This window comes from Juglans regia, chromosome 10 (genome assembly GCF_001411555.2).
Source record: "Juglans regia cultivar Chandler chromosome 10, Walnut 2.0, whole genome shotgun sequence".
NCBI classification, from domain to species: Eukaryota; Viridiplantae; Streptophyta; class Magnoliopsida; order Fagales; family Juglandaceae; genus Juglans; species Juglans regia.
Genome location: NC_049910.1, coordinates 24,514,729 through 24,538,627, shown reverse-complemented (window position 1 = coordinate 24,538,627; position 23,899 = coordinate 24,514,729).

Sequence of the window (23,899 nt, the reverse complement as noted above, 5' to 3'; positions counted from 1 at the left end):
TTTATTTGGGTAGGTTGGCACATTCTGGAGTACTACTCAAGTGTTAGGATACTTCATCAGATCAGGATCGCACGTTTTCTTTAATTGAATGTTTTAAAGGGATACAGAGATGTTTTGTTTTGGATTGTATGTGAGATCGAAGGCCATTCAAAACAAGCCAAGCATCCTCTCTCAAGTATATTATATATATTCAACGTTGTCAAAGAAAACATGAGGAGACGCGTCGTTATTGAATACAGCTAAGCACTTTCAATACAACGCGGATTGATCTCTTTTGGTAGACAGTGATTACAAAGAGACGCCACGGCCAAGCCATTATTTTTGGATTATATATCCATGCATGCTTCATGAGCAGCCGCGCTTATGGAAGTATGATGGAGAACGGATCACAGGTGATTATTATAATTATGGGAAATATATATGAATAATGATAGCCATGCGATTCTTCTACTATCGCCTTCTACTATATTTTTTAATTTGTTATTTTTTTTTAAAAAAATTCCTCTTTTACTTAATATATTTTTAAATTTTTTTCTTAATGATAAAAGATATTAAAATAATACTTAAAAAAATACATTAAAAATAATTAAATGATGATAAAAAAATTATAAATCTATCATTATCCAATATATATTATCTTCCTCCAAAAGGAACAAGCTCGATCGATCATGTGAACGTATCCGACAGGATGTTGAAATATATGCAAATATCTCGGCTGCACGACTTCCTGGCCTATGGCCAGCTGGTGTCTGATCTTTTGTTTGGGTCCACGGCATGTTTGCCTTTTGCAATTAGTCAATTATCATAACATAACGTTGAAAGTTTAATCACGGCCACCACAGTTAGCAAATGATTATACTCTTTACAGCTCAATGCATGCGATGCATTTTTAACGACTTTACATTTAAATAATTGATATTAAAAAATTACTTAAATTGCGTACTTGATTTTACGACTCATTTTATACAATATATATATATATATATAGAGAGAGAGAGAGAGAGAGAGAGGGAGAGATTAGGACAGGACTCAGACCAAAAAGCTATAAAATTAATAAGTATACTCTACGATCCAAAATTAACTTTCTTGACTTTCCTACCTTAGATTAATGTATGTTTTTGTTTTTACTTGAAAATAAATCCTTATACATAATTACAATCACTACAAGAAATTTAATTTTTGAAAATGAAATTTATTAGGATGAAATTTACATTTTTGGAGATGAAATTTACCTTTCGTCTCCAAAAATGCCTGAGCTAGTAAATTCATTCGAACGGAAAAATAACCATTCGAACAAGATATTTAGTGATGAACAAAATTGTCTCAAAAAAGGAAAACCGTTCGAACGGAACAAAATAGATTCGAATATGGAATTAATGTCCATTCGAACAGTATATAATCTGTTCGAATAATAATATTGGCGAGAAATTAATTTATTTTTTCCAGGATAAGTTAACAATCGTTTGAACTTAAATTTATTTGTTCGAATGGATAGAGATTCAATTAATTTTTTTATTAGTATGGATTTGTGCATATATTTTTCCATTAAAGTAATAAATATTTGTTCCATTAATTTGTTATCATTTTCAAAATATAAAAATGTGTATATATTATATATTATGATTTGCGGTAAGTTAAAATATTTATAAATTTATAAATTACTTTTATGTAATTAACTTCAAAACTTTATAATGATTTATTTTACGTTAAATTTATATAAATATAACTTTAAAGATAGTATAATTTTTTATATTATCATGAACAGCAAGTAAAATAGAAAAAATAAACAAAGTAGTAAACACGAGAAATAAAAACCATACATTAAGTACATCTCAAATATATAATATTCAATACAACATAAAAAAGTAAAATAATAACTAAAACGATCATAATTATTGATTCCTTAGTATATCAACATCCTCTTGCAACATTTTAATAGATCCTTCCAGATCCCTAAGCTTCTCCATGATGGGCTCAACGAACTCCACAAACAGAGCTCGTACCTGATCCAAAGTAGCCCCAGAAGGCTGTCTCTCAACAGCGGCAGCACTACTAGAAGCTGAATTTGTGGAAGGATCACTAGGCTGTTCTTGTGCAGTCTTCTGTAAGTGCCCCTTGCTCTTGCCGAATGTGATCTTGTTAAGAGGCTCCATCTGTGGCGACCTCTGCTCAGTAGCCGACACTGTAACCCCCGATCGGAGTAGGAGGTTAGATATTAGTAGTACAAATGGTAGACTACCTCCACTGGAAAAGCGTGACTCCGATCGAATGCTGAGTAATAAATACAATGCCAAATCAATGGGATCCTCCTGTGCTATCCACAGCAAAAATTTGGCTCGATCGATCTCGAAATCAGTCTTGTGTTTTTTCGGATCGATGTTATAGCCAACAATCAAATTAAGCATTCTAGAAAATCCTATACAATCAGCCTGTCGGATCACCTTGCTCCCATCATATGGAGGAGCCGATGGGTCTCGCACTAGTTGACGCACATGATCGTCTGTGAGACCATCATCAGGTAGATCCTCATCCTCACTACCATCCGAATCTACATTCGGGGCTAGCGTGGAGGATGCGGCCGGTGTGTCGAAATCAGATGGTGCAGCCGCTGGTCCCCGTGTAGCCGCTGCAAGATATGCATCAGCTATACGGGGAATGTCAAGGAACTCAGCAATAATGCGGGGAGAGAAATTAATACTCACTCCCCAGATTGATATGGTGTAGAACAGAGCATTAGCTCTAAGTTCTCCCATGGCATGGTAGAAGTCACCGACCATCTCTGGATATGCAGTTCCCCGCTGCTCACAGATCGGTATCCATCCCTGCTCGGTGAAGATGGACTGTATGCTCCGTCCCTCCCATGAAAGATCGGAGAAGTCAGACAAAATGACTTCACGCTCGACAAGTGTAGGCCTCGTCTCCGGAGCATGAGCTGTTGATCCAGTACTTTGGCTGGGCTGATCTCTCGCACGTTTTCTTCCAATGGATGCCATTGATATACTGTTTAACCATAATGAAAGTAAGAATATAATTAACCATAATATTTAAATTATATTATTGAAGAATTATAGTATATTGAACTGAATTGAAATAATTCGTTCGAACAGAACATAGTCTGTTCGAACTAGAAAACTCTATTCGAATGGACTGTTCTGTTCATTCGAATAGATTTTCTTTATTCATTCAAACGAATTTATTTTGTTCGAACAGAAATAATGCTGTTTGGCAGCTAAGAGTTCGAACGGACTAGAGTTTGTTTGAACGGAAGAAACCAAACAGCCATGGCTGATTCAACTAAGTCCCGAACTGAAAAACTTCCTATCTAGATATTATCCTTTGTTTTAATTGGTAGAAATGATTAAGGAGTGAAGTCCAATCATTTCTACCAATTATTTTAATGTTATTTCCACGGAATACACCAAAATGGGTGGATTTAGGATTCAAAATCCATACCTCCAAACACATCCCACTCATGCAAAAAACTAAACAATAGAGGTTGAGAGTTGACCCATACCTCTTAGAAGTTCAAATGTGGGGTTCCTACGGCGGTTGAGTGGCAGTTTTCGCGGCGGAGTTAAGGGGCGAACTCGGAGGTTCTCAGTGGTTGTTGGTTCGAATGAGAGAGTTTTGTTTCATTGTATTCGAACTGGGTCTATAATGACCGTGGCGTCTCGTTCGAACTGGATAAAAATCCGTTCGAACGGTTATTATATTAATATATTTATAATTATATTACTAATAATAATATATAATAATAATAATAATATTACAAAGTACAAAAGTATAAAAATGAAACTAATAATAGTATTATAATACTTTTAATTAATATATTTAGTATATTATTTTTAAATATATTGTTTCTATTATACTAAGTACATACTAAGAGCATTAACATTGGATTCATCATTTTTATCTTCAAAATTTGATGAAAAGTACATATTTTCCATAAACTCAAAACCTCCCTATCCATAATCCCACATTGAATTAGCCATTGGATTCATCAAAATAATAATATAATATGGTTTTTTTAATAATAATATTTTTAATTTATTTTTTTCATATTTTACAATTGTACTAACTATATGTAAATTAATAATTTAATTTGATACTTAAATTATTGTTTCCCAACTTAAATATATTGTGGCTCAAAATTGGGAAACAATAATTTAAGTAAATAAATGTAGATATAGTGGATATTAGCTATATAGCAATTGAAGATGAATTAGAATGCACAATTCGTCAAAGTTTCATCATTTAATATTTGGTGAATCCAATGCAGTGATTTTAAACATGAATTCATCAAATTTTGAAGACTGAACTCATTTGACGAGTCTAATGCCAATGTTCTAAGTACTTAGTATAATTACATTGGTTGAATTATATAGGTACTATATATAAGTTATGATAACTATACTCCTATAGTTTATATAATATTATAACACTAACTATAGTTACTAATTATATAACAACAGTGTAAGTATTATATATAGTTACTATACAGCTATAGTAGTTATTAACTATAGTAGTTATACATTATATAGCTACTACATTGTAAGTATTATATATAGTTACTATATAGCTATAGCTATTATAAGTTATGATAACTATACAAGTTAATATAATTAATATAAATATAGATATAGTGGATATTAGCTATATAGCTACTACAATGTAAATATTATATATTTACTATGTAGTTATAGCTATTATAAGTTATGATAACTATACATCTTAATATAATTAATATATATATATAGTAGCTATTAGTTATATAGCTACTATAGTGTAAATATTATAAGTTATAATAACTATACAAGTGAAAATAATTAATATATATAGTAGTTATTAGTTATATAGCTACTACAGTGTATGTATTATAAGTTTTGATAACTATACAAGTTATCATAACTACTATAGTTAAAATAGTTACTATAGCTATTTCAGTGCAAGTATTATAAGTTATGGTAACTATACAAGTTATCATAACTATAGTTATTATATTTTATATCACAAGATTGTAAGTTATATAATATATAGTGCAAAATTAGAAGACCAAAAGTATATATATATATATATATATATATTAATAAGTACTATATATTAATAGTTAGTATATAGTATAAGTATTATATTAACTATTAGACTTGTAGTACATTATATATTATCAATTATAATATAAAATAGGTGGTAAAATATATAGTTATTATATAGTATATAATATTAAAATATTTTGTGATTGGTTCGAACCCAATAACGTCCCGTTCGAACGGTGTTATCTCGTGGAATGTGTTTGGAGGGAAACTTCGCGCCAAATACTCTGAATGTTAGTTTATTCGAACGTCAAAATTCGTCATTCGAACGCTCTGGTCGAACAGTGTTACGATTTGCCGCCTACATTTGAATAATATGCCAAGGAATATTCTGATTTGCTAGTTCGAACAACAAAATGATACGTTCGAACGTGAAATAAATCACGGCAGATTTGCCGCCTATTCGAAATTTTCGTGTTCGAATGGGTAAATTTTCAGTTCAAACGGGACTTCACAGATTCATATACCTGAACTTCCAGTTCATTTTCACAGTTGATGAATGTTTAATAGGAGGCAGAGCACGGCTTTGTGATTTTATATGTGTGAGAGTGCTGTGGAGAGAGAGAGATACTCACAGACTCAGTGAGAGAAGGGATTCTTGAGAGAGAGAGGAGAGGTTCGAACAAAAGGTATGTTTTTTTTTCTATGTTTTTTTGTATTTCGAGTTTCATTAATGTTAGTTTATTGCACATGCTTTAGGTTTTCTCTTAATGTGTTTTATGCTTATGTAGGTATTGTGGATTGATACTTTTGTTTGGATTGCTTAAATTCAAGGTAATATTTATAATTTTTAGATTTTTGATAATTTATAGTTTTTAATTAATTATGTTAAGATGCATGCTGTATATTTGTGTTTGTGCAATCCCATTTAAAATGGGCATTCTGGCAATATACATCTTATGAGATTGTGATTGTGAAAATTGTGTTTTGTGGCAAATGTTTTCTCTGTTTCGTGTCTGGAATCTGGGTTTGTCCCGTTCGAACGCTATAACGTTAGTTCGAACGGGATTCTGTGGGAGTAAAATATTGTTAGAACAGAATCCTAATATAACAAAAATTATAAAATTATAAGATATAAAAATATAGATTAATATAATATAATTACAAAATATTATGCACTAAAATTAAATTAGAAACTTAAAATATATATATTAACATAGCAATTGTTAATAGTTAAATTAATGTATAAAACTTATAAAAATTAATTAAAAAATAATATAGTATAATTACAAAATATTATGTACTAAAATTAAATTAGAAACTTAATATTTATATATATATATATATATATAACATAGCAATTGTTAATAGCTAAATTAATGTATAAAACTTATAACAAATTTAATTAAAAAATAATATAGTATAATTACAACATAATGTCCCTAAAAATATTAGTGATCATTAGTGGTTAAATAAAATCTCATATGTATGCATTCATAGGGATCAATAGTTGAAAATACACATAGGTATCAACTAGGATGCATGCCACGCGTTGGGACTAATTGAACAAGTTTCACTTTGAATTTTGAAAATCCAAGGGCATAGATGATTTTATAATGCCAAAAGTATGAAGTTCTGAAATTTGGTTAAATTTGGAGTTCGTTTGCAATTAGTGAAAATTTAGGGCTTAAATGACAATTTTTGAAAGTCTAGGGATATTTTTATAAATACCCAATTTTTGAAGACTTTGATTTTGAACTTATCCATAAGAGTATTAACCCTAACTTAGTATACACAAGATTTACGCAGCTACGATGTTAATTTTGAATTTTCCCGAAAGTTTGTAAGTTGGCCTCTAACTTACACTTTGATAAATTATTTATGAATTATTGATAAATGTTCATTCATATTTCAATTATCATTTTGAACATAAAATATCATTTTGTATGATACATTGAGTGCATACTTACAAGGCATGTGTTATTTTCACCATTTTTAGTATATTGCATATAAATTTCATTTTTCATGAAACTTGTTACATATGTACATGTCATGAAACATATTTTCCAAAACATTGCATGAAAATCATTTTATCATGAACCCAAAGGTTAGGATGGGGAATTATCATGGTGGAACTCCTTTGTCTACTCTGGAGTGTTTAATAATGGAGTGGTAATCCTCGAGTTGACGAAGACCAGTCAACAGGCTTCAAATGGGTTCTTTTTAAAGAACGCCGGATCGAAGTCAACATGTTATAACACCTAATGCTGGTGGGTGTACACGTTATGATTTTTATGATGTTATGTTATTTACCAATGCATTGAGAACGAGTTTATAGACAATGTAGTTTCAACGTAAGTTATACTAAGATCATCGACAGGTACTTACAGTGCATATGGGGAACTGTGACTTTACCACACGTTATGTTATTAATTAAGATAATGATGTAAGTCTATGATGATGAAAGTTTATGTTGAAATTTTTATGAAGAAGTTATGTCTTTTAAAAAGTGATGACGAAATTACTTACTGAGTAAAAACCCGTATCTCCATATTTTTAAGAGATGTTGAGGAATCTGGATGGGAGACATGCATACTGATTTTCTGCATCTCATGCATTGCATATTTATCATTTTTAATGATTGATTTATCTTTGTGTTAGTTAGTTGTTTAACTTATTGAAATTTTGAGTAAATCTCACCCTTTGATGGGACCACTATCCTTCCACTCAGAATAATAGAAGTTGTGTCAATGATAGACTAGGACGAGATTGATGGAGAACTGAATTTGCATGATTGAGGAGGAGCCGAATCTGGAGAGGAAGCTGGACTTAATTTTGATGTTCATAGCCCAAGTCCTTTATACTTTAGATCGCATAAAGAGAATGATATAACTTTGTATATACGTTTATGCTACTTTATTATTTTGAACATGATGATTATCTAATGAAGTTGAGATGTTTTAGTTATTATGACATATTTTTCACCTTAACCATTTATTTCTGTTGCGATTATTGCATACTAGGATACATTACATATTAACTGTCATGAACGGGGGTATGTAACCTTGTGGTTCATGTCCTGATGCTCTAAATCCCCGTTCTATCCCAAGCGGGGGGATTGGGGGCGTCATAGATGATCCCCGCATCCTGAGACTCTATGGCCTCATTACGATCTCACTAGGAGCCAGAGCGTACACTCTTGTCTGCACTGTCTACCTCTAATTTGCCCTTCCACCATGTAGTCCTGGTCGATTTCCTTGAGCAGCATTAGGGTATGCACGAGCGAAGTACCCTGCTCGACAGTACTTGAAGCATTGAGTCCCATCGTGACTACAGTCACCTTCATGGGATCGGTTGCACCTTCCACAAATCGGGGCTTGGCCCCCTAAGCGCACACCAGTTGATGCCTATGGCCTAGCCCCCGTCCTTGATACAACTTTCTGAGGCGATCCTGAGCTGCTTCCCTTTCCTGCAAAGCTCTTCCTCTCCTGGCCTGTTGGAGAGCCTACAAGACCACCAAACTCACACTCTGCTATAGAGGCCACCTCAAACAAACTTTGAAAAGTCAGAATTTGCAGGCAAGTGACTTGCCTATGGATCTCCCAATGCAAACCCTCTTGAAAACGCTCTGTTCGCATCTTTTCAATAGTAATGAGATGCGTTACAAACCTCCCGAGCTCCATAAACTTCAAGCATACTGCTCCACTGTCATGTCACCTTGCACTAGGCTGTTGAACTCTCTTGCCTTCTACGCCTCACCGTGTTGGGGAAGAAGCGGTCATCAAACTATAGCTTGAAATGTTGCCAGGTCACTACGGTGAAAGATCCTAACTCCATCTCAAGGATCTCCTGCTTAATCTCCCACCAGGCGGCGGCTTCACCTTGCAACATGTAGCTTGCATACAACACCTTTTGGGACTAGGTGCATCCACATATCTTGAATGTCCTCTCAAGATCCTTGATCTGCCTCCTAGCTCTTAACGGGTCTTCCTCACTCGTAAATCCAAGGGTCCTATGGGCAAAAAAACACTCATAGGAGCACCCTCTCTGCTCCTCCCAATGTTGGGCTGGAAATTCTATTGGAGGAATTTCGTCATACGGTTCAATGCCCTAGCCATGGCGTAGTTCCCATCGCCTTGCGGCAACTCTTCCTTGGGAGCTTGGCCAAAAGAGTAGTCGCACGACATCCTAGGTTGCACAATCTTCTTTCCAAAACATAACCCTTAATCCCGTTTCTTTAACTCAACAAAAGAAATTCCAAGATTAAAGCCTACATTTCTGTATTGCACCTAGGTAGCATGTTGTTTTACCCAGAGCCGAATTACTCTAATACCACCTGTGGAGCCCTCGACCCCCATGTGTGATTTGATGGAAGTCGTGACACCGGGATGATGATCACATGGATCATACACCCCATTGCCATGTGTAAGTGTGTGCAAACATGCAAAATGTGTACAACATAAATAACGCAAAAGAAAAATATAGGGCAATAAAAAAAAGTACTTGAAAGTAAAAAAAAAAAAAAACGATACAACCTGGAACAAAGCCCTCCAAGAGGTTAATATAGTCATCAGGTCGAAATAAAGGAAATGGATACAAAGGTCCAACAACAAATAACCAGTAAAGTCCCAAGCCATCACTCCTTTGATGGAGCTGGTCCCTTTTGCTCATACCTCTCCTCTGCATTAAAGTCTACGATTCCATGAAATGAAACCGTAGGTAGGATGTAACGTCCCGACCCCGAGGGTCCGGAGAGTTAACTCACATAACCTGAATATCAACTCCAACAATACTAATATATTTCTAAAACCAAGAATATATTCTTCCAAATCTTCAAAACAACGTAAATACCTCTATTTAATAAACTATACATACCCACATATCAAATCCTCAATATCACAACCCAAATAAAATATCAACTTTTCTTCATGCCTCAAAATAACAAACTAGAATAAAATAAAAATTGACATAAGTCCCATAAACTGTCTAAATCCATTGAAATCAACAATAAATAAATAACATCCAACAGCAGTACTAATATCGTGAGATACCCAAAACTATTCACAATTAATCTTGCCCACAGACTCTAATACTGATCCCCAGCTGAACCATCAATGTCATCTGAAAATATTATGAAGAGTAAGGGGTGAGTTATCAACAACTCAGCAAGTAGAGAGCATATACTAGCATGTAAATATGAGCATTTATAACGTTCGGTATGCAAACAAAAGACTTACTTTCAGAATGCAGAAACAACATATTTCCTTTCGAAATGCATAAACAAAACTTGGTACAAAAATATTGGAGCAAAATTTCCAGAAAGACAAACTTATTCTCAAAAAGAAAATCCATTAGCATATCCAAATTAAAACATTATAATCATATCATCTCATAGCATCACATTGCGACAAATACCATATTTAACCCCCGTAGTAGGATTATAAACCACCATTATACCCGTGACTGGGCCGTATACCATGTTTCACCCCCGTGGTAGGGTTATAAACCATCATTATACCTGTGGCTAGGCCGTATACCATGTTTCACCCCTATGGTAGGGTTATAAACCACCATCATACCCATGGCTGGGCCTTAACAGAAATAGAATGGAACATCATCGGAATCATATCACATTCATATACAGAATTAGAACTTCATGCCAAGGTTTCCAGACGACATATCATATCAAAATAAAATACTGAATAGTTTCAGATCATTTCACATGTTCAAAATAAACAGAATCCAAAACATCTTCATTTATTCATAGCAAAAACTTTTAGATTTTCATATTCGTTCTTTTTGCATAGTTTAGAAACAAAATGCACAAAATTAACTCATGTCTACACCAGTCATGACAGAAAAATATTTTCTCTTATATAGAATTTATGTATATGTAGAACAAACATCTGAGGTCATTTTCAGATTTCTTTTAAAAACAAACATGCATATTTTCAAAGTCAACCTCATTTCATTTTTTTTATGCAAATCTAGTATATGAATCCCGCTTACCTGACTTCTGTGTATTATCAACGCCTTGAGTCGGAACTCTAGTAGTAGCACCACCTAAACAAAACATATACCCAACATTTAATAAACCAATCTAGAAAGCTACTATTTATTGTGTAATAATCTTAAACAACCCATTTTTAACTCAATAACTCTAATAAAACTAAACCCGAACAGTCCCCTCCTCAAACCATTAGTATTTAAACCCCAATACAGCCACTAACATCTCCACCCAACAACCAAACCCAAACCATACAACTACCTTTTACCAACACCAAACCAACCATAACACATCTCCCAAAATCAACAACATCAACTCCTATGTTTAAAACATAACACAAACAATACGTCAATTCCAACCTTCAATGTAAAACTTCAATGCAACCATCATATATTTTTTAATCATTCAACATTTCAAGACTTGGGTACCTGTGCCACTTATAAAAACACCCAACACAACCGGCTCAAACACCCATTGCACACACAGTCCATAAACCACCCCGGGCAGCCCTCAATCACTTCTATACGCCACACACATCAACCCAAAACACCACACCTTAACATAAATAATCAAAATAATTAAACTTAAAAAGAATAAAAGGAGAGAGTAACGAAGTTTACCAGCGTTGGACTCTATGACAACAACTGACAAACACAAGGGGGCACTGCTCTATGGGGAAAGAGCTCTGTGAAGATGAGAAAAAATAAACTGAGTGTGTGCGCAGTGAACTGAAACAAAGAGAGTGTGCGAAAAAAAAATAAGCCGAAGAAAATAACATACAAGAGGGTTTGTGTGTGTGCAAAAACAGGGGATAGAAGTAAAAAAATTTAGAAGTGAGATCAGTGAATGGGAGGGATGATTACAGAAAAGGAAAAACTTCAGAGAGGGAACTCAGCAACTTCACAAGATTTAGAGACCCACGAAGATGTTGCACCGTGCCATAAACCCAAAGGAAAAAAAAATCATGAAAACGTCTATGAGGCAAAGGGAAATAGGGAACAAGAGAGAGAACGATGGCTCACCTTCGAGTGGCTCAGCCCACATCGACAAAACTCTGGGAAATACACGAAAGGAAGGGAATCGCAGTGCTCGCACGGGTGATTTGGGTTTTGTGCAAGAGGGAAAGGAAAATTTTAGAGTAGCTCGAAAAAAACATTTGTGAGAAGAATAACTTCATGGATGGAACAGAAATGAATTGTGGAAACGTGGGGAGTAGGTGCACCGGATGGAGAGATTTGCGGAACTGTAGTGCAAAGGAAAATCCCGCGGAAAAGAGAAACTGTGCAGCAGAAAGGGGAAAAAGAACTCACCAAACGACGTCGTTCAAGCCTCCCTTCAAGTGATCACAATTCGTGGGCCGGGCTTCGTGAAATCGGTTTGGGCTTCAACAGAACCTGGGCTTAGAGCCCGAGTGTTACATAGGAATACTACAATGATATTTTGCAATCTCAGTAAATAAGTCAGCAGATCGACAACCAAGAGATTAAAACATGAAATTATACAAACAAACAATGCTTAGCAGACTGACAACCAAGAGACTAAAACTTGAAATTATACAAACAAACAATGCACAACAATCATGGAAGCAAAAATCCCAAAAATATTCATTTTTTACAACCATCCCCAAAATGCATTTATTAGAACCACTCATGCCAAAAACACCTTTGTACCCAAAACACATCCATTTATTACGCATGCACCATGGTCTCCCCTATGAACCATGCACATATCCTGGCTCCCTTCATCACACCACGGGTAACGACTGTGTGAGAACGTTACTATCTCGTCCTAGCCCGTTGTTGCTCGGTGACAACCTAGGGGACGCCACTCGGTTTGTTAGACTCTCGAGTGACCAGAAGAGATCCACCGAAATAATAACCCATCTCAGTTTGTGTCATGATACGCACGAACCCACAAATTATTATCAAGACACGAAAACCAAGTTTTAAATTTTATCAACATAGCATATAACATGGCACATTTGACTAAAGCATCGCAGATATCAATAACAATAATAAGCATATGCATGACCGACAATTTAATGGAATGACATGGCATAGCACACAATAGTCACACACAACAACACAATAGTCACAAATCCATAGTTTCACAAACCCCAACTACATGTTTTCCCCATCCTTCATCTGGCCCTCAGCCCAAATTTCGACAACAACTACATCAAATATTCCCAACACTTTCCCAGGCCCAAGGACCTTCTCAAACACAACCAGACTGCAACAAAGTTAGCTATAATTTCAAGTTAGAAATTCAAGTGTCCTACTGGAGAGTTACTTACTATGTGAAAAAATATTCTGGATGATTGCGCATGAAGGCTTACAATGTCCTGTGATTGAAAAAATGCGCGCGTCGTGAGGTGGTGCCAAAAGCGACGGGGTAATGGTGGGGCAGCGGCTGAGTAAGGTGGCAGAGGTGGATCTGGAGGGACAAAGGGCTACCAGTGGGATTTCTCTCAAAAGGGTGGTAGAATCTGGAGCGCTAATGAATGGAGAAGAGGGTTTCCACGGAGGAGTGTGGTGGAGCATGGCAGGGTAGTGACTGATGTGGGTCTAACTCATGGGTTGAGGTGGAACCTAGGGAAGGGGATGGTGGGAAAAAGATGAGTTAAGGGAGAGAAGCTCGGCCTATTTATAGGCTGAGGAGTTGGTCTCAGCAAATGCAGACTCGGTTGAGATTGGGGGTGCAAGGTGGCACGGGCTTCGCGAGAGGCTCGCAGTTGCAGCAAGTCTTCTCTGTAACGCCCCGGACTCGCACCGGTTGGCGCGTTACTTCCTAACACTTAAACTCACATTTCAACAATATAAAAAAAATAGACTCCAAATTCCCAATATCATATAGAAAATTCGATTCAAACCACTATACTTAAATCATCTCACCCAAAGCCTCAAAATATTGATCCTCAGCTGAACCATCAAAATATCTGAAAAATATTGTGGAAATAAGGGGTGAGTTATCAACAACTCAGTAAACAGAGAGCATATACTAGTATGTAAACATGAGCATTTATAAAGTTCGATATGCAGAACAAAACATTTACTTTTAGAATGCAGAAACAACATAGTTATTTTCAGAACACATAAACAAAACATGGTACAAAATATCAGAGCGAAATTTTCAGAAAAACAACTTGTTCCCAAAAAGAAAATCCTTTGGCATATCCAAACGGAAACATTATATTCATATCATCTCATAGCATTACATCGGGACAAATACCATGTTTAAACCCTGTGGTAGGGTTATAAACCACCATTATACCCTTGACTGGGCCGTGTATCATGTTTCACCCCCATGGTAGGGTGATAAACCACCATTATACCCATGGCTAGGCTGTATTCCATGTTTCACCCTCGTGGTAGGGTTATAAACCACCATTATACCCGTGGCTGGGCCGTATAACATGTTTCACCCCGTGGTAGGGTTATAAACCACCATTATACCCGTGGTTGGGCCTTAACAGAAACAGAACAGAACATCATTGGAATTAGATCACATTCAGATACAGAATCAGAATTTCATACAAAGGTTTTCAGATGACACATCATATCAAAATAAAATACTGAATAGCTACTGAATAGTTTCAGATCATTTCATATGTTCAAAATAAACAGAATCCAAAACATCTTCATTTATTCATAGCAAAAAGTTTTACATTTTCATATTCACTATGTTCACCTTATGCTATTGTAGCTACGTCTCTATTCTATGACAAGCCACAAGGCTATGGATCCTAGGCTAAAGTTCTGCTTGAAACTTCTACGCTTGCATTCTTTCTATAGAGATTAGGTATGGTGCGAACCACCCTAGTGCTATAAGCTTGGTAGCGTATTGCTCCACTGTTAAACTGCGCTAAGTTAAAGACACAAACTCATGCACCTTCTGTTGTTTGATAGAATTTGGGAAGAATCTGTTGTCAAACTCTTTTTTGAATCTCGCATGTTAATGCAGCGAGGGTTCCTAGTTCCTTTATCAGAAGTTGTCATTGGGTATCCCACTACATTCCAGCTTCTCCTTAAAATAAATATCCAGCATATAGAACCTTTTGGTCCTCAGTGTTGCCGCATACCTCATACGTCTGTTCGAGATCTATAACCCACTTCTCTGCTCTTAAAGATCCTTCATTACAGAAAAAATTCAGGTAATGGCGAATCAGAAACTTCTCATACAAACAACCCTTAAGTTCGGGTCTAGTTCATGCATTTGATGTTGTTACTGATCTCTACGCACGTCAGTCAGCAAACGTACAACTTCAGCTAATCCTCCATCCATTGAGGGATTCTGATTCTCTTGATTGATGTCTCCACCAGGGTTTCGAAATATTCTATCACGAGTCATGTATCACTTCCTGAAACATACGGGCATGCGTATCAAAACTACGTACTAGCTCTTATAGTTCAAGAAATTCAAGCCTAACCAAGACTAAAATTTTAAGCCAAATATTTGGTGTAATTCCTAGAGACATGTGGATTTAATACCTTGAGACATATTGCACTGATACCATCCTATGATGTCCCCAAATTTTGCTTAGGATCTGACAAATATCTGAAACATCGGGACATGCAACACAAGGTAACCTATCTTCATCCATGACAACTAAATATGCAATGCACCTAGCATGCATATAGTAATATGCAATATTCGCAGCGGATAATTTTTTTCTTTGAGCAATACTATGAACCAAACTATAGTATTCCAAAATAACTCAGAACCATATTACATAAACATGAAAGTGATACATATCCATGATTACATCACAAGTCCAAAACATCTATAATCTCAAAAGTATTGGAGACAGAGCTCTATAAGTACATGCATTAACCAACTATTGGGATAGTTCATTGAGTAACTCGACTAAGGACGACAAAATATTATCTACTGGGGTAGTTCATCGAGTAATCGACCGTCTCTAGTCAGTCAGAGTTCGTTGCAGCTCCTGATCTTATCACACTGTCTACCATTCAGGAGGATTGGTAGTTAGGACTACCATGGTGATATTTGAGTACAAATCTCAGCAAATTAATAGGAAACTTAACATATAGTTCTCAGATGCTTGCATGACTGTAAAAGCATAAATGCATAATCATAATCGTAAATAAGCATAATGTGACTTGACATGTAATATGGCATGAATTGACGTGACTTAAATAGTGCAAGGACTATGCTTGAACTCGAGATTACATGAATTGCAGTGAGAAGAACTAAACTGACGTGAATTATACATGACATAAAGCTAAATGTGAAATTGAACATGAATTGAACTTGAACTGAACATAAACTGAATTGAGACTAAACTTGAACTGAACATGAGCTGAACTTAGACTGAACATGAATTGAACTGAAGGTTAAATAACATAAGCATGAACATGAAATACATGGACTTTGAATCTTGTTCAATAATTAAGTTATGATTAACAAAAGTGAAATTGGGTGCTACACGGGTCCCCTTGTGTCGTGTGTCCCTACTGATTATTGCATCACAACATAGGTATCTACATCAGTTGTGAGTTTGTTAACATACATGCTAGTTCACAGATATCTGCACCTGCTATGGAACACACAATGTACGTATCCTGTGTCAGGTATCTGCACCAGAATGAGTACGTATAATTGAAATGTGGTTGGCACCATCTACTTTTGTACCTGTTGATCTTTACCTTGTTAACCCAAGTAATTTCACACTAATTTAAACACTCCAGCGTGGATAAAAGAGTTTCACTTGGATATTACCTCATCTTAGTATTTAGGGTCGTGATAAATGTAAATAGACTTGACTAACATGGAAATACTGGTTTTGAGATATACAAATTGTACTCGAGACATAAGTGACATGAAACAAAAGTACAGATCACCTGACGTAACATAACGTGACATGTACATAAGACGAATGACATGACATAACATGAAACAAAATATTTTGTGACGTTGCATAAAATGTAACAGATAAATATTACTTGACATGGCATAAAATATAATAGACAAATATTGTTTGATAGAATATACCATGTAACATAATTTATCGTGTAATAGATAAATATTGTTGTGTTACGAAGAAAGCACGAAAAATGAGAAACTATAAGTAAGGATTTCATCACTAATAACTTAGAAACATGAAAATATTAGTTTAGAGTAAAATTTCTATTTTAATATCTCCTTGTAAAAATGATAATTTTACCCCTAATTTAAAAATTTTGCATTCTATTTAGGATTTTGTTCTAAATCCAAATATCTAATTAGAAAAATTTAAAACAAATCACAAGCATGACAAATACACTAAGGCCGAAACACTCATAGGACTAGTTTTCTTGATTTTTGTTGCAATGTCTATTAATCTCATCATTTATGCTTAAACCAAAATATTGCAACATAGATCATCACATCCTATGCTTAAGAAGCTTACGAAAACAACCAACAAAAATCCACTTCATAAAAACACAAATCTTTTTAACAAAAAGTTCCAAACTTTAACTAAAAACATAATCTTTGATTCACAAAGTTTAATCTCCTTTTAAAACATTTTCAAGAACTCTAAAGCCCAAACATTACTTCCAATATATTCCTAACATACTCATAAGAAATATTATTTTTTGAATCATCAAGTAAAAATCACCAAAAAAACAAATTCATCACCAATCTTCCGGCTTGAACACAAACTCAAAAACAGATTTTCTCAAAATCACATGGCAAAAATTAAACCATAACATGGATCTAACAACAAACCTCAACTTTATGGCCTAACCGAGTTTCCTCATGTATAAAACTCATATCTTTAAAAATAAAAACCAAAAAATATTCAAACTAACATCGTAACATGTATGCCAAAGACTTAGGATCATCATATAAAAATATCATAACCATTGGAACATGATTTAACAGCAAAAGATCTAAGCTTTCACAAAACATAAACTACTTCACTCCTTCCAGTTTCCAACTTTTTAGATCTAAGAAAACCTTTCATCAAAAACTTATAACATGCAACGAATATTCATCAAACTTTCACATAAACATGTTAAAGTCACTCCATAAAATTTCGGACCAAGAACTTTCCAATAACTTGGTAAAAAAATAAAAATATCAAGCACTGAAAATCAACAACATTTGACCGATTGAATGACCATGAAAATCAACAAAACATATATACACAAAAACTAGACTCAAATAGTAAAACCTCTTGTGAAAGAAAATTCGTGAGAAAATACTTACAAAAGCTTCAAAAATGGTGCACAAAGTGACTCAGGGAAACTGTCCAAGAAAAGTGTTGGAAATGGATGAAATGAAAGGATAGTTGACTGGACATTTTCCTACACAACTGAGGGGTGATGAGAGGGTAATGAATGACCTTGAGTGATGGCTATATCAGCCTAAAAAAATTGGCAAAAGTAGCCTATAGTACTGTTGCCTAGAGTTGTCGTGTGAGACTTAGTGAGTGAGGTGGCTTTGGCCTTCAAATCAAGTACAACTTGGGGCTATTTTGGGCAGATTTTCGTCAGACATGGATAGGGGAAAACTTCCTCCATAAGCATTGCAAAGGTGGCCCAATTTTTTGGGCCTTAATCAAGTGGGCCTCAATTTGGGGTTTAAAGATGCTTTTGCCTTAATGATGCCCAAATCCAGGCTTTCTTGGACCAATAAACCTTTCAAGGTTTAAAAGATTGAATAATGATGTCATAACATGAATGCCTTTGATTAATAGCATGTGGAAGTAATTTAATCAAGTACTTAAACACTAAGCTAGAAATCGGCACCATTTAGGATTTGGAAACAAATTTGGGGTTTGAGAAAACCGTTTAGGGTTTCAGTTTTCTCCAAACTTTTGGGGTTTCAATTGGATTCCAAGTATTCAAAGTTTCACTAGGGTTGAAACCCTCTTTAGTTTGGCACAAAATAGATGGTTGGATAGAATAGTGCTTTGCTTAGTTGGCATGATCTCAATGCTTGATTTCCTTCACATTCCCATCTCATGGTTCCTCTTGGTGCCAAGTGTCCAATACTATTCACCAAGTGTGATTAAGATCTTTCCAAGTGTCAAAATAAAACTTCTCTAACCTAATTTGGATATTTCATACTGTAATTTTGAAAACACTGCACTTGGTTCTATTATCGAGGTTACTATTATGCTGCAAAAACTTAAATATACGTACTAACCTTAGGGTACAAGTAGTTTATTAAAATTTGACTCCAAAGTCTCTGAAACAAGCAAAAAGTGTTGTCGAATAGACTTTTCATCTGATAACTAAAAATGGTTCTATTATGCCATAAAATCCTAAATATTCATTTGAGTCCAATGGCATAGACTGTATCTCATTATGACACTTCTAGGTACCTTAAATAAACAAAATTACACTTTGGGCACAATAGTGAGTGGCTACACTCACTATGCTGACAGACTAAAACCTATGCGATTAAGCGGATTCATGAAAACTTTCAAGCTTTCACTAGATTCTTGAAGCGTAAAGAAATTTATCTCTTGAATTTCTATCAGGTTGTTACAGATGGCATACTCTATGACCGGCGCGTATGTGACCAGGCATCCTCTAGTCTCCGCTAGCAGAGAGGCAATGGAGTCGACCTGAGAGTATTACCATCTCGTCCAATCCCATTGTCACCAGGCGACTACTTAGGGGATATCACTCAGTTTTACATACTCTCGAGTAACCAGAGGAGCTCCACTGAAATAATGCCCAACTTGGCTTGGGGTCGTGACAGGTAACAAATATGCACCCACTTACAAAATCATTTGATCCAAAGACTATTAGCTTACATGTTTCTGTATACATGAAATCAGAGTAGAATTATAGAAACCCTAATGACAAGTAACAAATATAATGTAGACAATGTGCAATAGTTAAAAGGGTGAATGACACAACAACAACATTAATTATGAATTAAAACAAAAACACAAAATTTCAGAGCAAGTCAATTTCATAGTTTTAAAGGTTAGTCCTCAGCTACTTCAAAAATTCACAACCAAACTACACAACACAATTTCACAATTTTTCCAAGACAGTATTTTAAAGGTTAGTCCGAGGATTACTCACAACATGGAGGTACAAGTTCTAGATGATCGAGGCGTTCTGAGCACTGCTGCTGACTATAGTCATTCCTGAAAGTGGGTTAGGTTATGGTCTCGAGGGTGGTTATGTGGTCTCCGTTAGAGTGAAAATGGTGTCCATGTGTGTGCTATGGACCGAGGGATAAAGAGAGGCACAGAGTGATAGGATCAGAAGAGAAAGGGGAGGAAGTGGGAGGTGATCAAAGGGCACGGGAAGGTGGCTAGCGAGAGGTGGTGATGGAGGTCGACGATAAAAAATGTCAGAGAGAGAGAGAGAGAGAGCACATGGAGGAGATCGAGAGGGAGAAAGGGAGAGAGATCAAGAGGGATAGGGGGAGTGGGGGAGAGAGAGAGAGAGAGAGAGAGAGAGAGAGAGAGAGAGAGAGAGAGAGGGAGAGAGAGAGTGTGTGTGAAGCCCACTGTCGCCGACTTAGTGTTGGCGGCAATGACGACGAGTGAAAGGAAACCAAGTCACGTTGGGGTTAGGGTTTTCAAACCCTGACATTTTGAGCCTAGGGCCAAGAGGGAGGGAAAGGATCAAACCCTGACAAATGGTAGAAGGCGACGGTGGCAGTGATGCCAAAATAAATGGAGGGAAGAGAGAGAGAGAGAGAGAGAAGTCGACTAGAAACGAAGAGGAGACGATGGAGGGGGTATTGCTCACTGACAACGAGTAAAGGTGGAGGCCGGGGCGGAGGGCAATGACATGATGTAACTAGGCTAGCTACCGAGGGTTGCTGTGGATAGAGAAATACAGATATGATAGAGAGAGAGAGAGAGAGAGAGATCTACCTCTAATTGCACTGTACGACAATGCAGAGAGAAGAAGTGGGGCGGCAGTTTGGTCTACAAAGAGAAGAAGTGGGAGGAGGAAAAAATGAGGAAAATTTTTTAGGTTTTGGGATACATAGGCTAGGCTTTGGGCCGTATAATTGGGCTTGAAATGGGCTGGGTTGAGATTGGGCTGGGCTTCACATAAGCATTTGTTCATATTCTTCTAGAGTTTCTAAATGATATGAAAATGAAATATTCTCTTTATGGAAATGAAATGTTTTTGTAGAAATGAAATCGTGTTATGAAAGTGTGCTAAAATATTAATGTTTTCAAGTATATGTATGTAATTAGCCTTCTTTGGCAGCCCATTTTTTTATGTATCTTAAGAATAGCTGTATGCATGTGAAATGGATGTTACATGTAGTACTATCATCTTTATGTTCCATGAAATGAAATGATGAGTATTATGATCGAGGCTATGAAATGATGTTTAAATGATGCTATAAAATGATGTTTAAATAATGCTGCGAAAGGATGTTTAAATGATACTATGAAATGATGTTTAAAAGATGATATTTATGCTTATGCTATGAGATGATGTTTTATAAAATGGAATGGACTGACGAATAAAATGAATGAAAAGAAAGGAAAGGAAAAGAAATGCAAGAAATGTTTTAATGTATGAAACTATGTAACGGTCATGACTGAATGACTGATGGTACCAATGGACTGAGTAGATTGCAATTCCAATTAACTAGTACTGGTAGTGCACCCAGTGCTACCCCCTAACTGAAATAGATTCCTAACCCGGGGCCCACAGGCAAAGTCTGGTCCAAAAGACCATTAACCCCAGCACGTGAAGTGTAATAGTGTGTATTGGCCAATGGAAAGTGATAACAGTTAATTGGATATATGAAATGATTTAATTTATTTACGAGTAAATGTACAAGGTGTGGGGAAATGTTTTATAAGGAATGTAAACTTTTTTAAAGAAAAGCCCCATCTTGTAATGTTTTAAAAGGAAATAAATGCTTTATGTAAAGTATGTACATGAATGATAAATACATGAATGAAAATCTATGTTAGTATATTTTTACAATATGAAGTAATGCTTATTGAGTATTCAACTCATTTGTTTTTATTATGTCCCTCCTCCTCCCAGGAACAAAATGAGAATGAAGCGTCAAGACAAACATGACCCAAGAAAAAGGTGAAAGCAACCTAGGCATGTTTTAGGTAATGACTGAACTCACATTTTGCAAATGAATTTTATATTTTAATATTAATGAATACAACTTCAAACTCTCTTTTAAGTTCACAAGCAGGTTTTAATTTTAAATATAGAATCTTAAATATCCTATGGAGGAAATGAAAAGTTTTAAAAAGTTTAGTAATTCTCATCTTGTTTTATAAAACTATTTCCTAAAGTCCCACCACAAGAATGGGCCTTACAGATGGTCCTCATGAGATTTTAAGGATGGAATGTCACCAAGGATGGAAGGCGGGCGACAAGGAGATGGCTAGGCAGGAAAGTGCAACTAGTCTAGAAAAAAAGGCGAGCAACGGGTAAGGACAAGCTCGATACAAACATGGGAGCTCTCCACAAAAACATAGAGGTGCTCAAAGGACGGCAAATATTGTACACAAAGGCCCATACTCAATAAGAGATGTCACATCTGAAGTGAGCATGGGAAAAAAGAGATTACGAGCTTGCAGGCCATATCCTCTAATCTCAAAGGTATGGTCTAGTGCCACGTGGAAGACCTTTATTAGGGGAGACACTGTTGGATTTGACCCAAGGTAAGTTGTAGAGAATGTGCACACCTTCTCCCTGTTAGTCTCTTCCATCCTGCAAGGCTAGAGTGCAAATGGATCACAAAGATCGAAGGTCTCTCGTTCAAGCATGTCTAGAGTCAAATGGACGTTAGAACTGGGGCTGATGGTCTTACAGTATAAAAGGCATTGGACAAAAGCCAAAATCTCAATTTTTAGGTGAAAAAGTATTTGATGATGAGTATTGCTTCTTAACATGTGTCAATAATTGTGGATGGCTTTAGGAGTCCCCACGCCATTCCGACGGCATGTTGTCAGGAGTTTCATATGCGTAGAGTGATTTCTAGTGATGATTGGGATGGGACATCTTCATATTGGCCTCAATTGAAAACACGGGTATAGAGTCCCTAGGTTGATCATGCTTGGAGTCCTTGTGTGTGTTGACAAGGTAGAGTGGTTCCCCGAATCGAATGGTTTGGATTTGGTGAATGTACTCGCACATTGGCTGGATAGATTGATTCTTCGTATCGAATGATGGAGCTATTTTCCATGGGTACTTATAATGACATATTGGGGATTTGAGGTGGATTGATAAGATGGTGATTCTTTTAATAATGATTATGCATATTGAGATCTATAAGAGGTTGATTCCTCATCATGCTTATATACTTGAGGTTTATTCTAATGGTGATTCATCGCCATACTTATACCTGAGGTTTATTCTGAGGATGATTCATCGCCATGCATAAATATCTATGTTTATGACTTTATTTACATGAAGCAGTGTATACATTTTCATTTCCATTGTCTTTCATTAATAGTATTATCATGGATTTTAACCTACCATGATTTTTTCGAAGTGTCACTGTGGTAGCCATAACTCCATTTTTGTTTACCAGAGCCGTAGATCTTGATGTAGATTTAGCATCAGAAGAGTGTCCAGAGAAAGAAGGACCAGCCCGCCCAATTAAGGTGTAGACATGGAGGCCTGTCTCTAATTAGTAGATATTTGTAATTTCTAAGACTTATATTTTAGTTAGCCGACAAATCATGTACGGTTCATTGTACATGATTAAGAATTATATCAAGTTGCTCGCGCGAATATTGAAATTATTACGAAAATACATACTGGGATACAAGATGGATAATTCAAGCTAACAAGTGAGCATTAATAAAGATGATATGGTAGTCTGGGTTTCGTGACTGCAACAAGAGGGAACTTTCTAGTTGTTGTCAAACCATAGGCTTCCT